General features: G+C 38.4%; 1 long non-coding RNA gene across 1 annotated transcript in view; it reads right to left on the bottom strand.

Annotated features, from left to right (window-relative positions):
- The window catches only part of LOC119617858, a 46,887-nt gene extending 34,121 nt beyond the window's left edge, over positions 1 to 12,766 (bottom strand). The window contains exon 1 of the long non-coding RNA XR_005234275.1: positions 12,704 to 12,766. This is a non-coding gene — a long non-coding RNA (uncharacterized LOC119617858). The remainder of the gene's footprint in view (positions 1 to 12,703) is intronic.
- Between the last annotated feature and the right edge of the window lie 4,160 nt (positions 12,767 to 16,926).

Below are 16,926 nucleotides of genomic sequence, written 5' to 3'. Positions count from 1 at the left end.
ATTATCTATATATATTAGAAATTCTTACGTTGGCTGTTCAGAGGGCCTTGGTACTGTTAGTTAGAGTTCGTACCTTAGTTTAGTTTAGTCATGTTTAGTTTATCTTAGCATCTCTCATGTTGGCTGTTTAGCGGACCTTGGTAATGTTAGTACCTTAGTTTAGTTATGTTTAGACCTTAGTTAGTAATTGTTATGTCGGCTGTATAGAGGGTCTGTTACCATTTAGAAAGCTTGGTATCATTAGCTTAGCATTCTCATGTTTTAGATTACTTATCCAAACTGTACACTTAGTTTAGTTTATCGGGTTTGGTACCATTTAGAAAGCTTGGTATCATTAGTTCAACTTTCTCATGTTTTAGATTAATTATCCAAACTGTACACTTAGTTTAGTTTATCTTGTTTAGCTTTTGTGTTTCATTGTTTCATGTTCTGTAACTTTGTCTGTAATTTTGTTCTTGTGGTGTAAAGCACTTTGAGTCGCCTTGTGCTGAAAAGTGCTATATAAATAAATGTACCTACCTACCTACATTGTTTTGCTGTCTCCTATTTTGACACTAGCTTTCACTGAAACAAAGCTTTTAATTAATGAACCCATTTTCAATACAATTGATGAAATGGTTCGATATTGGTTCATTGCTTAATTTGCACATCACTATCTTTTAGGCAGTGGGTATACAATATATAGGTATATAATACAGTATATACAACCTTTTAGAAGCCCTACACTACAGTAGGATGTGACAAAGTAGTTGAGATAATTTACTCACAACTACCCATCCAATACATTTCATAATATTTTTATGTGCTTTAACTTGACATTTGCTATTGTAACTTTGCTTCATTTACTATACTATGTTTGTTCTAGTTATTAGCAATTATCCAAATTAAGCAAGCAAACACATTTTTTACAAAGCAACTATATTTCTATTCCGTTGTTGAAGATGTTTTGCTTCCCATCCAGAGAGCTTTATTAATTCAAAACTAAAGAGTGTGGAGTTCCAAGCTTTCTTTCTTTCTTTCTTTCTGGAAAAAACTACACCTCCTATTAGCATTATGTTACATTTTACATCAAACCATTTGTAGGTTAAAGCAAACACCAAGTCATATGTTGCTTTAGTTTCCTTAATTGAGTTCCAGTTACAATGTTTTTCAAGAGTCTATGCCAATGGAGGAGGTTTGCACTCTCTGAGTGGTTCTAGTTATGTTATTTGTGCTATAATTCTGCCTTCTGTGTGATGTACAATCAATAAATTGAAAAATCCCACATTGTATGATAATTTGATCACTTCAATGCATGGCTAAATTAATTAACACTCACAATGAGCAACTGGCATATAAGAGAAGCGGGAGACTCTGGAACATCCGTACAATGCCACTATCAGAGGGAGTCCCCTGTCCAGTGACAGGTGATTCAGTCCTTGCATAGTGTCACTCCCAGCTGCAGTCAGAGCAGGAGATATTCACCCCAATGCATCCAGACCCTGAATGACTTGTGCATGTTCAAAGCTGATGCTGACTTATGTGTGGCAGAATTTAAATGTAATATTTTCTGTTTAAAATAAATCACTGCACTAAAATAATTTTGAGCATCTCTTTTGATTCACTTTTGCAGGATCAAAGCCTAGATAAAGAATCGATTTCTGAACATATTTAGGCTGTTTTTTATATAATTGAAAATTGTAGCTATATTTGGAAACATGGTTACACAATGACTGCTATAATTCAAAGCACTGTTTTGTGTACTGCAATGTATTACATATATTACATTCAGTTTTCTTATGAATTACCTGCTTTGCACTTAATGAATATACCTAAAACTATCACGGGTCGTGACTCCTAATAAAACTGTAAAGCAGTTTTTATGGCAAGTGTTTTAATTATCAGAGACATTCAGTAGTGGTCTAAGTGAGATGGTTGATGTTATTTCCGAGTATATAAACAAAGTACCAGTGAAAGCATTTATGAGGTAGGACCCTGATGCATTATAATTCAACAGCAGCCTTGTAGAAGACAGTTCAGTCTGATTTTGTGGGCTGTTCAGTGCAGGCACTGTTTGTTTTCCAACCATTTTATTAGATTATTTAAAAGTAAAAATGTGTTACAGGCTATGTTATGGGGGTGGCACAGCGGCATAGTGGTTAGAGCCTCCCAGCAAGAAGGTTGCTGGATTGCTTCCTGGCCTGGAGCCTTTCTGGGTGGAGTTTGCATGTTCTCCCTGTGCACACGTGGGTTTACTCCGGGTACTCCGGTTTCCTCCCACAGACCAAAAACATGCATGTTAGGTTAATTGGTGACTCTTAAATTGTGCCTAGGTGTGAGTGAGAGTGTGAATGGTTGTTTGTCTCGTTTGTCTCTATGTGGCCCTGTGATGGACTTGCGACCTTTCCAAGGTGTCCCCCGCCTCTCGCACAGTGACTGCTGGGGAAAGGCACCGGTTCCCCACGACCCGGAATGGAGAAGCATGTAAAGAAAATGGATGGATTGAGGCTATGTTATGCACTCTCTATATTAATGTGCTATTGAAGGAAATAATTCTGAGCCACTTTAAAATACAAATTGGGTGTGTAGCCTATGAAATTTTCCTCAAAATACAATAATTATAAGTAGCTGGTATGTTACTTCAACGTTTCCCACCTGACAACACGGTGCAGTAGTTAGTAACTGGGATGTCACTGTAAGTAGCCTTAAAAGACATTAGTTTTTTTTATGGATTGACAATAAATGACAAAACCTGTGAATAGATTTCAACCTGCCTTCTTAATTTTGAGGTAATCTCCCAAAGTAAACCTTAGAAATGAAGACAAACAGAACTGGATACATTTTTTAAATTATTGTTATTTTTTATCAATGTAGTTTTTAGAGCTGGACATTTGGGGCTGTAGCCTCGAATGAGAATAAGAAGAGCGCTCTGCAGTTGTCAAAATACAGCTCTAGAGTTCCAAAATTATGGAAACTAAATTGAAGATTTAAGATGCTAGCAACAACTCTGCAACAATTTTAAGAGAAAAATTATTGCACTTTTTTTAAACTTAAGAGACAAGACTGCAAGGAAAATGAGAACACTAAGAAACATTTTGGAGATGTGTATATATAAAAACACTGCTAACCAACTAGTCTAAAAGTCGCAGTGCAGCTCTTCTAGTTTTTTTCTCCCTGATCTGCAAAGTTTATAATAGCACAGAAACTTGGCATATTTAAATTTTAAAAAGTATAGCTTTCAATTTAATTTAATTCAATTTTATTTATATAATTCCAACTATATCATATATAATAGTTGATCAACTACATAAGTTGTCTCAGGGCACTACACAGCAAAAGTAACAAGTCTATTCAAGTCAGATTCAAACAATTAATCAATCCATTGTTATTATAACACAATACAGTCTCATTTAGTACATTATGAAGTGTCAGTTAGTAAAAGTTAACTATCTAAGGGAGCCAGCAGATTTCATCAAATGCAATCCCTCATTCTGAGTAGCACAATGGCAACAGTGGAAAGGAAGGACTCTTTTAACAGGAAGAAACCTCCAGGAGGTTCAGGATGAGTGGTTATCTGCCTCGACCAGTTGGGGTTTGAGAGAACAGGAAAAAGACAGAAACACAGAATGTTTGGTCCATGTGTAGTTTTGATGAGAAGAAAAAAAAAGAAAAAGATAGGGTAATGGCAGCAATAACTTCAAATACAAAACTGGAGACTAAAGATTGGAAATGTGATCAGTGTGTCTTCCTGCAGTCGTTTTCCAGCATAATGGACATCATGGACACACCACACTAGAGATTGAGTTCTGAGGTTTTAGGGAGGACAGTAAGTATTTTGTCCCTCACACCAAACCTCCAAAAGAACCTCATCATTAAACCTCACCCAGTCGTCAGAGCTGGACACTGGGACCTCGCTCTTTAGAACAGAGGTTGTCAGGGACATGTAGTAGTGCATTTATTGCGTAGCAATAGCAGCTTCTTAGGACACATATTAGTGGGGTGGATATTTGTTCCCTGAATTGCTAATTACACTCATTTTACAATTTGTGTTGCATTTCCTGTAGAAAAAGTTAGAATATGTTGATTGATATTTATTTTGTTGCTTTTTTTGCACACAAAGTAGTTGTTCTTTTTCTCCCAAGGTTTTGTATTGTGAAAAGTTTGGCCTACAAATTTAATCAGAAAAACAGATGTTCCCGCACTCACATTCACCCCCACTACCACCTGAAATATGGTTATCTGTATTGGAGCTCTAATTTGATTTGAAGTAATAATACAATAATACTTCAATTTAACAAAGTCACATATGGGAAAAAAAAATAAAAAATGGTCTGGTCTGTTTGCTTCAAGTAGCTGATTGATAATTTATCTTCTAGATTTAGTCACAAATGGACTTTGAAAGAGAAAATCTCCACTACTGGACACGGCTGCACACTAGTGCCGCATTAACATCACATTTTGTCTACTGTTAGTAGTGACTATATTGATGAGCTAAAATAAGCTAAATGTGTTCATAGGGCAGAATAATTTCTGCCCCAATGAGACTGTTAGAGCTGCCTGCCGTTTTGATCACTGCTGACAGACAATATGATAGCAATAAAACTCACGCTAACACTAACTATAGGATTTTTTAAAAAGTAATGTCTTAAGTCTAACAATAAAAGTAGACAGGGTGTCAGCTTCAGGGAACCACAATACAACCTGTAGTCTGAGAACAAAAAGTCAAGAATATTTGGAACAAGATGAGCTTGAATATTGAGATTTTTATTTGTTAGAAATAAAAAATTATTAGTCTTGCACAAACACGGTTGCACTAATAAAATAAAGAGACACTATTGGCACTTTGTTTATCTTGAAATAAATCCCACATCAGATTGCAGACCAAAATACTTTTAGAAGTGGATCCACAGAGAATAGTTTCTCTTCTGCTCTTTCTGTGGATTTTCAGTCTCCATGTTAGGTCTGTAACACACTTGTTCATGGTATCAAGTATTTTGGAACCCAGCAGCTCACAGATGCTCCCCCAAAGAGCCGGATAAAATCCTCTATAACAGAAGACATAAGCACCCACTTCAGCCTTCCTGCACTTGGAGAGGAGAATGCAAATGAGTGGGCTTTTCTTGGTAAATAAACAAAAGCTGAATAAATCCTTCCGAACAAAACTTACCTCAGCTGCCTAATGAGCAGGCTAATTTGTCTCAAATTTATTTTACAAGATGCAACCGTGTTTGTGTTCATCTGATAGCTCTTGTTTGGATAAAGACATTGGGTGTAGTTTGTGTTCTGCGAAGCAGCTGGAGACCAGTAGGAGCTGAATAAAACTTTGCTTCTCCTCATCCTCCCTCTCAGCGAGCTGCATGTCCGCCAGCACTCTGCCGATGTGGAAGGCAGTCATTATGAGAACAAGTGATTTCTCTTTCAGCCTGGTTCATGGGTCAATTGCTCTTTCTCTCTCTATTTCATGGCAGAGTTGGTGGGATTGAAGCTGTCCTCTAACCTGAGCTCCCCATTCCCACACATTCTTTGGGGCTATTGAATCCTCCAGAGCCTCACAGTTTGCACTTGTGCTTTTGCAGCATTGTGTTTTACTTTATTGATCCTAACAAGGGGGCGATTTGTGTCATCCCAACAGGCGGAGCGCCCTGTTTGTCCAGATTTATGGGTTGTGCCTTCAATGAAAATCCCTTCCCTGTAAAATCTTTAACACCCCTTGCTGTTATCTTATTGAATAACTGTCAGCCGTCTTTTGATGACCGAGTTTAGAGCTTTTCATCTCTGTACTAGAGGTCTCTTCACATACAGCTTTAGTAAAGTCTAGCACATGAATTGACATTAAAAATTGGACATTTTTTAATGATGTGAATATAGTGACTTTGACAAACCGTAAAGTTGATTTAATTAGGGCCTGGGCTGTCCCAGTGTGTAAATTATACAGTGACAATCAGGGGTCTACTTTTTTACATGAAGGTAGTGCCATTCAATACAAATTTGATTTTTTTCAGTATTCAATAACATATATTTAGTCCATCAGTTCACATAAATCCCAAAAAATATTCAGGAGCAAAATTTTCAACAAAACAAAACCTTTAACATCCAACAACAAAGCTCTACAATGTTCCAAATATCAGCATCAACATGAAAAAAAGGGAGATCTGAGTAACAAATTCAAATTTATAGCATATCTGTTCCTCACTGTCATTAAAGCCAGAAAACACAAAATACTTTATAATAAATCTAATAAAAATGTAGTCAGTTATTCTTTTCTCAATTATTTAATGGAAAAAAACTTAAAACACTTAATCTTATTCAACTGATACAATAGGAAAATATTTGATAAAATATTTTGAAAGCTCAAAGTTTTGATGAAACTTCAAAATGTAATATGTTTAATCATGAGTTTGACTGATTTGTTCAAACTAGAAGCATTCAAAGAGCTCAAACCTTCAAGGCCATGGCGTTAATTAAAAATAGTGTGATCATGATCTGGAGACACCATGTTTTTTGTAACAACCCTAACATTTCTTGCAAATTTCATCTAACTCAGTTGATACCATTTATAGTTTTTATCCAATCCTGCTAACAGACAGACAAACAAACACAACGAAAAACACAACTTCCTTGGCAGAGGTAACAAAGGAGTCATCTGCTTGAGCATAGAGAAGGTTATACAAAAGAGTCACCTGTAACCTTGAGCTTTGACTCTGTGATCTTGAAATCAATAGGCATCATTCTTGACCCGTGAGGTGTCCAGCTGTGCAGTTTAATTTTCCTCTGTTACATGGTTGCATAGTTAGAGCACAAGGTCATCTGTGACGTTGACCTTTGACTCCGTCACCTTGAAATAATCAGTGATCACCCTTGATCGATGAGGTCTCCAGCGGCAGAGTTTAACATTCCTGTTATACAGCTGCAGAGTAAGGGCAGGGGCTGATCTGTGATCTTGACCTTTGACCTGGAACTTTAAACGGATCACCACCAAAAAATAATCATGTTTTACGTTTTTAGAAAATTTCATGAAACTCTGTTCATAACTTTTTGAGTAATCTTGTACACAGACAGACAAATAAATAGACGCTACAAAAACATGTCCTTGTTGGAGGTAATAATTTCAAACTTTTGTTTGAAATTGTGTTTCTTCTAAATGCTGACAGGTTTTGGATTGTAGGGAATATATATATATTTCACCAGAAAACAATAATTTGAAGATATCTCGACAAAGTAGAATAATTTGACATACTGCAGTAATCCAACAATGAAACAATTCAAAGTAACTTGAAATTTGACTACATATTTTAGGCTTATACTGGGACAAAAATGCAAATGAATGGGATTCAGATTTATAGATATTAGTTGCTACTTGTTTTTTGAAAAGGATTTTTACTTCTTTTTCCTTTGGTGGATGTGGCATATGAAGGAGACACTGTTCAACAATGTCCCCCTCCTCAAAGAGAATCCTGACTAATTGCAGCTCGCTGCAAACATCATCGTTAGTTAGCTAAACTTTAATTTAAAGCAAAAGTTACAAAGACTATCTTTAATGGTCAGACTCACCACAAAATCTGATTTAGAAACTCTAAAACTAAAAATTGCAAACTGCATTAATTAGAATATTACTGTGCTGACTTTGCATTTGTTTGACTTTCTGCTAACGTTTTTAGACAGAAACTCAGGATGGGAGCTTATAAAGGTGTTGCAGAGGGTGCCTCAATTGTATGTGGTGGTAAGCGGAGTGGGGGGTGGCACTGTGGGGGCAGTGGCAGTCAGAAACAAATGTCTGTGCGGGCTGTAATTGTTATTCCGGAGTTATTAAAGTCTTCTGTTCAACACCTTAACACCACTGCATGCTCCCCCCCGTGATGGATAAGTGAGGGAGTTAACCCCGAAGGTGAGACCTACTTCGGCCCTGGAGGAAGTATCTCCCCTGCGCTCTCGGACTATGGTCAGAAGACTGATGCAGTAAAGGTTAACAACTGACAGTACCGGGAGGTTTTGTCATGGTTTTTTGTGTTTTTGTAAACTCTTGTTTTGTTTCTGTTTATCTGTTAGTTTCTGCGTTCATGTCCTGTCACTTTCCACCTCCCCAGTACATTTCCTATTTATGTCTGCCACGCCCATCCCCACCTGCTTGTAATCATTCTCTCACCTGTGTCCATTTTCCTCATTATCCTCTGTCTTTAAGAACCGGTCATTCTCCTTCACCCCTCACTGGATCATTCCGCTTTGCCTGTTCATTCTTGTTCCTCCTAGTTATGCCTTCGCTCCTTGCTTTTTGGATTTTGTTAGTGTTTGTTTTGCTGCCACGCCAGCCTTTTTGTTTGTTATTTTAGTTAATAAAGTAATTTTCGTTCTTTTAAGTAATGAGTCTGCGTTCGCCGCCATCTCCCCGCCTTCTGACAGAATGATCCAGTCATACCAGAACCCCGCAGACATCAGTCCCGGTGTTTCTCTCTCCGCAGAGGAGAAACAACAGATCCTTTGGGAGCTGCGGAGAGAGCACCCGCTTAGCATCCCGGGTGGACCTCGTCAACCTGCTGCGGACTCCACCACCCTGAGAGTTTCTTCCATTTTTGGAGTCACCTCCTGATGGTTCTGGTGGTTGCAGGCTGTCTTTGGACCATGGGGGTGTATTTCGGCTGAAGGTGAACCAGGTTGTGGTCCGACTTCCCCAGTGGGGGGAGGGGTGTTATGCTGTATGCCTCTTTCACATTAGCATACAGCAGATCAATTGTCCTGTTGTTCCTCGTAGGACAGACCACATACTGGTGAAAAGTAGCTAGGGTAGAGTCCAATGTAGCGTGATTGATGTCTCCAGAGATGATCATAAACGCCTCAGGATTCTGTGTCTGCAGCTTAGCCGAAATAGAACATATCTAACAGGCTAACAGCTAACAGCTCTAAATTCGGACAACATAAGACCTTCTTTACAGTGATATGGCCAGGGTTACACCAGCGACTGTTCACGTAAATGATCAAGCCCCCACCCTTGCTCTTCCCACAGGCTCTAGTGTCTCTGTCAGCTCTAACACCAGTGAAGCCCCGCAGATCCACATTAGCATCCAGTACGAGCCGGGTTAGCCATGTCTCTGTTAACAGTAACAAGCTGCTGTCACGGTAAATCCGCTGATTGCTGAGGGCAGTCAGCTCGTCGATCTTGTTCGGCAACAAGTTCACATTCCCCATGATGAAGGAGGGAATGTACGGTTTGCGGCACCGCCGGTTGTCTGTTAGCTTAGCGCCGGCTTTGCGGCCCTGGGTTCTCCTCCGCAACTCCTCTGGGATCGGGTGTGATGGCAAAGTCCCCGCGATATTGCCAAAGAAAATTGTAGTTTATCCCCAGAAACACATCTCTGTTAAAGTCACAGCAATTTTGTCTGAACTAACATTAGAACGATGTTAATAAAAGAGAAAAATAGTTGGGAAAAAAAATAAAACTGATCTTTATCAGACGACCGTCCGGGCACTTTTCAGGTATGGAACTGCTGATTACCAGTGTCCTGTCCCACTACCTCCTAAGAGTTTGAATTAATAACGATATAAATGTGCGTCAGATCTGCAGCGTTTAATCCTTTAGTGAGTTTTTATGTTTTGAGACGTTGGGGGGTGTGGCCAACAGCAGCTTTTTTGCATAAAACTGACGTAGCCCTAAAACCGCTCATTCTGAAATGAGCTCAAAACAGGCATAACTGATCAGGTAAAATCTCAATATCTGAGAATGATTTTGTGTATTAAATGTAATGAACATTTTTTGTATAGCCCACAAACCTATCCTGACTTGTTCAAGGAAGCATAATAAATCCCCTTTAAAGGAATGAACATGTCTCCTTTCTGAAATAAACAATGTTTAGACTTTACTATATTATATTTTAGCTTTAGTGGAATATTTCAGGGCCACATTTCCTTCATTATTTGTTAAATTAAGCTGGGTTGCAGATCATGTTGATAATAATGTTAAAGCAAACAAACTTGAAATCTCTTAACACTGTTGGAAAATTAGGAGGTTAAGCAAAGTAATTACTATATGTGGTGGAGTAAATGGCTGAAATAGTTAGGTAAATATGAAAAAATATTTATAAACATTAAATGGCACTTAAATTACATTTCAAAGTCTTGCAGTGCTCACTAAAATAAGGCTTTATTTAGTTACATTTTTTTATAGGTTTAACAATGTGAATGCTGAAGCTGTTTTCCTGTTTACAGTTTCATTTGTATATTTAAATATATTTTATATGTATATTTTATTTATATTTTTTCAGCATATTTTGTGCTTCTTTAACCATCCATTCTTATATTAAATGTTCAGTTTAATTGGTACTCATATATAGCACGAGTCCACATATATACCCTTCTGGTATTTTTAATTGTTATATTTCAACATTGTTAACCTTATTTACAAAACGTTTTTCTATAGAATTACATTGAGGTCCCTTCAGTTCCTTCAAAACATTGTTCTCTTTGAAATCTACTTCAGCATACGAGATCTATTTTTGTCTTCTTATGCTACTTTTAGCTTTCCCCTACTGTTTTTCTAATTTTAGCTATTATGTAGTTTTGCTAGATTTTGCTTTTAGCTAGATTTTTACTAATTTAGCTTTTACCTACGATTTAGCTAATTTTGCTTTTAACTACTGTTTATGTATTTCTAACTTTTGATGCTGTTCTGCTAATTTTAGATTTTTGTTCCTGTTCAGCCAGTTTAAGTTGTTTTGATACTGTTTAGCTGGTTAAATCATTTTGAAACTGTTCAGTTAGTTTTTGTTTGTTTTCTACTTTCTATCCATTCATCCTTCACCACTTATCTGTGGTCAGGACAGATAATTTGAGGCAACATGTCCAGGAAAGAAACCCAGTCATCCCTCTTCTGAGTGTCATTTTCCAACTCCTCCTGGGGGATTCCAAGACATTCCCAGACCAGAGAAGATACATAATCCCTCAAGCGAATTCTGTGTTTCTTCTCAGTGGGGGGGGGCTGGGAAACCTCAAAGGGAGGCATCCAGGAGGCATTCCAATCAGATGCCCAGACCATCTGAGATAACTCCTTTCAATACAGAGAAGCATCATCTCTATTCCAAGTTCTCTCCAGATGACAGAGCTCCCCACCCTAACTCTAATGCACTTGACACACGGAAAGCAAGAAACGACAGCAACAAATGGCTCTCATTGCCACTGGGGTGAAACCCAACACACAGGACGCCATAGCAACGGTTGCGTTGTGAATCGCGCTCTCTTGACCAAGAAATTTGATTGATTATGAACTTGGGGGTATTTTGACATTTTCAACGCAGTCTGTGTCAGGCAAGGCATACATACTTTTTATGTGTATCTAGATAATCACTGCGTGAAATGTCATATAGGAAAGTCAAACAGCTAAAATGATGTTTCCTCCATGTTGAAAGTTCTTGCAGCGTGCAGCATACTCTCCGCTCATTGGTCAGTCAATAAAACCCTCACCGATTGGTTTTAGAGCTGTGCGACAGCAACAAAGGTTGAACATTTTTCAACTTTTTTTGTCACGTGTGCATGTCTATGTATGTGAGCTCGAAATTTCACAAGCACAAATTTTGCCGATCGCTCAGCTGGAGGAGGGCAAGTGATTGTGACCTCATTGCACAAGTTCCAAACAAAATGAATTAAGAGGCAGTGATGTCGCTCCCCGTGTGTGAAGCCCATGAGGCTGAGCCCGGCCACCTTATGAACAAAGCTTAATTCAGCCATTTGCAGTGTTGTCAGTGCCTGATGATCGGTTCTTAGTGTAAAGTGTCAGCCTCAGAGATAAGACCTCCATTTTTCTACAATCCACACACAAGCAAGGGCCTCCTTTTCCACTGTAGAGTATTTACGTTCTGTAGGGGTTAGAGTTCCAGATGCAAATGCTACTGTTCGTTCAGTATTATCTGGGTGCATTTGGGTCAGCACACCACCCAATCCATAGTCTGAAGTGTCTGTGGTGACAATGGTTGGGAGACAGGGGTCAAAAAGAGCTAGAACAGGACTGTTCAGTAGAAGCTCTTTTAGTTAATTAAAGCTTTGATTAGCCCCTTCAGTCCAGATGAAACCAGAGTCAGCAGTTTCTCTCAGTACAGCCTGCATTGGTTCCTCTACAGGTCCAGTTTCTCTGACACTGCCTCTCGTACTGCGAATGGAAGACGTCTGAGTTTTTGCTAAACTGGGACTGCATCTTCACGTACTTTGACTTTGTGCAGAAACCCAGCAACACAGCTAATAGAAGTAGAGTCTGTCTTTGTTAGGAACACAGGTGCAGCAGAAGAAGCATGTTCAGGAGGTGGGGCATAGATTGGATCATGGCTAAATGTCCATTTCAGAGCTTTCATTAGGTCCATTCCCAGTAATACAGATACTCCTTGCACTACATACAAAGAAGCAGGAGCAGTGTTGTTGTCAAGGGTAACCATTGCTTCCAAACATCCTATTACAGGAATGTCCTCTTTCAAGTAAGTGACTAGTTTCACATGAGGTGCAGTTAAATGGCTCTCAGGAAAGTGTTTTTTGTACAGTGTCTCTGGTATGATAGAAACTGATGATCCTTTATCAACCAGTAGTTCACAGTCAGTAGATTCCCCTGAAGCAGCAATAATATACACTTTGCAAAGCAGTCTATCAGTAGTATTAGCTTCTTTTCCGGTCATCATGAGCACAACCACTTCAGGCATTACTTCCCTAACTTGTTTAGCTGAGCGGCAAACTTTAGAAAAATGTCCAGTCTTACCACAGCTGTTGCATTTTGCTTCGGTTGCAGGGCAGTCTCGTGCATTAGCCAGGTGATTTGTCGATCCACAGCTTTAACAGGCTCGCGCTGTTGGCGGCGCAGTGCACCTGTGGCTATTTTTAGATGCAGCAGCCCGCTGGTTTCCGTCCTTGCACTGATAAAGTCAACGCTGGGCAACCACGTGAACAGCAGTAGCTCCACTGAGGAGTTTGGACGACTGAAGAGCATGTTTCACTTGACTCGCTAGTGTAATAGTAGTGTCCAACGTAAGTGAAGATTTTAATAAAAGTCTGTCTCTCCCCTCCAGTGCATAAGCGCGCTTAATAAGCTGATCCCGTAGCATCTCGTTTTCCATGGTTCCATAAGCATATGTGACAGCCAACTCACGTAAAGCAGCCATGTATTGTGGCACAGTCTCATCAGCCTGCTGTGTTCTCTGTCAGAATTGATGTTATGCAACAACAACATTCACCTTCAGAGCAAAGTGTAGTTCCAACGCTGTCATTGCCTCATCATATGAAGTGCCAGTGTTGGGCAAAGTGTAAAACAAATGTTGTCCCTCAAAGCCAAGTGCATGAATTAGCAGAGCACGGCATCTAGCATCGAACCAGGAATTTCCAGTAGCATTAATAGCTGTTAAGTAGTTCTCAAACATTTTCCGCCATGTGGAAAATGGGACAGTAGGTTCTCCACTGCAGGGCAGGAACAGTGCAGGCATGGGTATGGACGTCATCGTTGCCAATTGTTATGTTTAGAAGCCAGGACGAGGTAAAAACATGAGTAGGTAAAAAAAAAAACTCTTCTTAACAGCTTTTATTCTAAACCTGCTCAGCAGCACAGCATCATCAGATATCCTTCCTCCATTCTGTCTCTTCTTCTTTTCTCCTAAACACTCAGTCTCATTCACAAATGCCACCTAGTGGTGAACACAACAACCTGCCCTGAGTTTGTAATCATTCACCTGTGCCCACTCCTAATTTCCTGCAGCTTTTAAAACCTGGTCATTTTTCTCACTTGTCGCTGGTTCATTGTGTTTCTCTCCTGAGCTTCCTGGTTTCTCGTCCTGTCTCACCCCTCATGGTTTTGGAATTCTGTTTTGTATGTTGTGTTATTTAGTTTAGTTGCTGCCTTGTCAGCCCTTTGTTTTCCTTTTGTAAAAAAATTTGTATACTTTTGAGTTCCACCTTGTCTGTCTGCATTTTGGGTCCGACCAACTCTCCACATATCATGACAATACCTTTCATTGCGAATGTGGGTGGTGTGAAAGAACAGCAGTTCTAACGCATTCGGTAGAGGAAATGGTCACAAACTAAACAAACTGTCGTACAAAAGTATAGAGGTTTAGTACTAGCTTATAAAGTGTTCTTTCAGACTGAGATGTAATTTTTTTTATAAAAAGATGTTTTATACACCTAAAAAACAATAAAAACTAGCCCTTGTTTGGCTAGCCATAAGCTTAGACTGGATGAAGACTTCTGTTTCTGTCTCCATATTTTGTGCTTTATGACTGATGTCACACATAATAAAGTACTAACTAGGCCTGGGCTAGTTTTCTGGTTTCAAGGTACACCATAATGTTAAAAAGTTAGTGTCAGAACCACTAACATTTTTTTGTCACAACGTTTCTTTGGTTTAAATAGCTTTAAATAAGTTACCAGAGACAAAGCAATTTTTTTTGTCTTTGTTTTGTTTTTCCCTTTGGTCACATGTAGCTTAAAGAAGCCCTGCCTCTCTTACCTGTTGCACTGAACCATCATTCAGTTGTGGACGGTAGCTGAAGGGGTAATTCTATGCTTGTTAAAAAAGATGTCATCAGCAGGTAACCCAATAAGTCATGGATTCTTTTGCAGAGGAGTGACACTGGTCTTTCTTTTAAAGCTAACACTGTTTGGAAAAATAAACATTTCTAACAAGGTACAAGAGTTAGCATGATAGCAGGTGAAATATAACAGCCTGCTGCAGGCTCACCCTTGAGGCTAATAAGCGCCTAAATAATTCCTCACATTAGTTTGTCAGGCTCTCAACGTTACTTTACTAGAACTGGTAGGTTACTGAGTCATCCAGGTTAATGATCTGAAACCCTGCACTAAATTAGGACTCATAAGTCCAAGATCCCAACTTACCTAAATCCTCCATGTCCTCTAGCAGACTGCTGCTAAGTCTGTAAGTTAGCAGACTTAGTGGGAATACGGCTGAATCCCTCTAAACACTCAGACTCAGGATCACTGAATGATTCAAGTGAGCCGGATCCCTTTAGTGAGTGAATCAGGTTACCTCAAGTTTATAAAGTGAACTGAATCTACCACTTCAATACTTTACAAAGAGCAAACAGCAGGAAAGAGATAATATACATACAATTACTTTAAAATTATAAATTAATATAACTAAAACACTCTGACTGACATTTTAGATGACACTGTATTTACATTTAATTGAAATTTATTCTCAATACTTGTGACTAAATTAAAATTTCTGCCTTTATTTTAAATATTGCTTTAAATAAAAAGGTTATAAATAAAAAAGCTGATCACAAGTTAGTTTAAAATCTGTCATGAGTTTATGAAAAAGCTGAAACACTGATTTTAAACAGACTGACAAACATGTTCACTTGTGTTCTGTCAGTCTCATTATTTATATCTGTGCATTAAAATTAAAATAACTGTACATATTTAATTTTGTATTATTATACTGATCAAATATTCATTAAGCAACATGCTATTTAGGCATCAAAAAGAATAGCAATTTTATTTTAGCTTTTAAATAAAAGCAAATAAAATATGTATTGTGTTTAAATTTTTGTGTTTGTTTATTTGTTTTAATATCATGAAATTGTGGTATTGTGGTGTTCAGGGTTATCATACAGTCAGAGCCTAATACCGGCCCATGTGCAATGCAAACTGTTTGACAGAACACCACTTCAAAAATGACCAGACTTTCCATTTAAGACAAATCAATGCAGTTTGGTAGAAGAATGCAACTCCTTTACAGAAATAAGTTTTGAGTTTTAGTTGTGTTAATTAACAACATGCCAGGAAACCAAAGGCAAAAAATAATTTATGTGGAGCAGCATGCTTTTGAGCCATATGTGTAACCCAACACAGAACCAATATGTGAGCTCTCCGGATCTGGCTGCAGAAATGGGGAAGTGTGCTCACTTGAGTTCAAAAACAAACTCTAATTTGATGGTATTGTGTGTTCTCATATTTGGTTTGGCCAGAGCCCAGGTGAGTGATGTGGCAGTGAAGCTGACTGAAAGACGCAGAGTGTTGTGTTGATGGTCTGCTTCACTCCTTAATCAGGGGGAGGGTGTGCGTGAATGCATGTGATTGATTCTTTGTATTCTTTCCATGCACATGCACGCGTGCTGCAAGGCTGTGCTGCTGTTTTGGATTACTGGATTGGTTAGAAAAAAAAAACTCCTTCCCAGTTGTGATTGTGTTCCTTGTGGCAGATTACCCTCTGGAGACACAGAGGTAATATTCAAATCAGCTGTAATATTCAAAAAGGAAAAAAAAGATCCACTGAGAGGAAAATAAAAAAAATATGTGCTTGATTTGGAACTGGGTCTGCAGCTCTGAATGTGCTCTGCAGACAGACAACACTGTTTGCAGGTTGATATTTTATTCAGAGCCTCTGACACACTGCAAAAGACATTTGGGAGAAATGATATATTGTCTTTTTCACTGCAGTATATATGAATCTGCTGTGAAGTTCCCTTGTAAACCAAGAAAAAAAAGAGGCTTTTACACTGCTATCTCATTTTCATTCTTCTTCTTATTATTATTATTATTGCCTGTTTTGAAAAGAAGGCGGACAATAATGTTTTTACCTGTGTCTGTATGAAGAACTGGACTGGACAAAATGTCTCATGAAGATTTTAGTTAAACTTTTAGGAAATAATCATTGAATGTACATCTGCAACTGATTAGGTTTGGGAGTCAGTCCAATTTAAGATGGCCACCACAACTAATCAACATTAGCCAACACAAAAAATGATTATAAATCAGTGAATTTTACAAATATTGAGGTAAAATTTGTTGAGTCATTAACACATACACCAAGTGCTACACATTGTGCAAAACCTTTGCTTAAAACCTTGGCAATAATTATTTGAGTCAACTCTGTTGATTAAAAAAGTATCTCATGAACAGATTTTAAACTATCAGAAAGTAATAATTAGTTGCAGAACTGATTAACCTTTGGAATCCACCCAAACTAGGATG

This window comes from Kryptolebias marmoratus, linkage group LG17 (assembly GCF_001649575.2).
Source record: "Kryptolebias marmoratus isolate JLee-2015 linkage group LG17, ASM164957v2, whole genome shotgun sequence".
NCBI lineage: Eukaryota > Metazoa > Chordata > Actinopteri > Cyprinodontiformes > Rivulidae > Kryptolebias > Kryptolebias marmoratus.
This window is presented reverse-complemented; position numbering and strand designations above follow the sequence as displayed.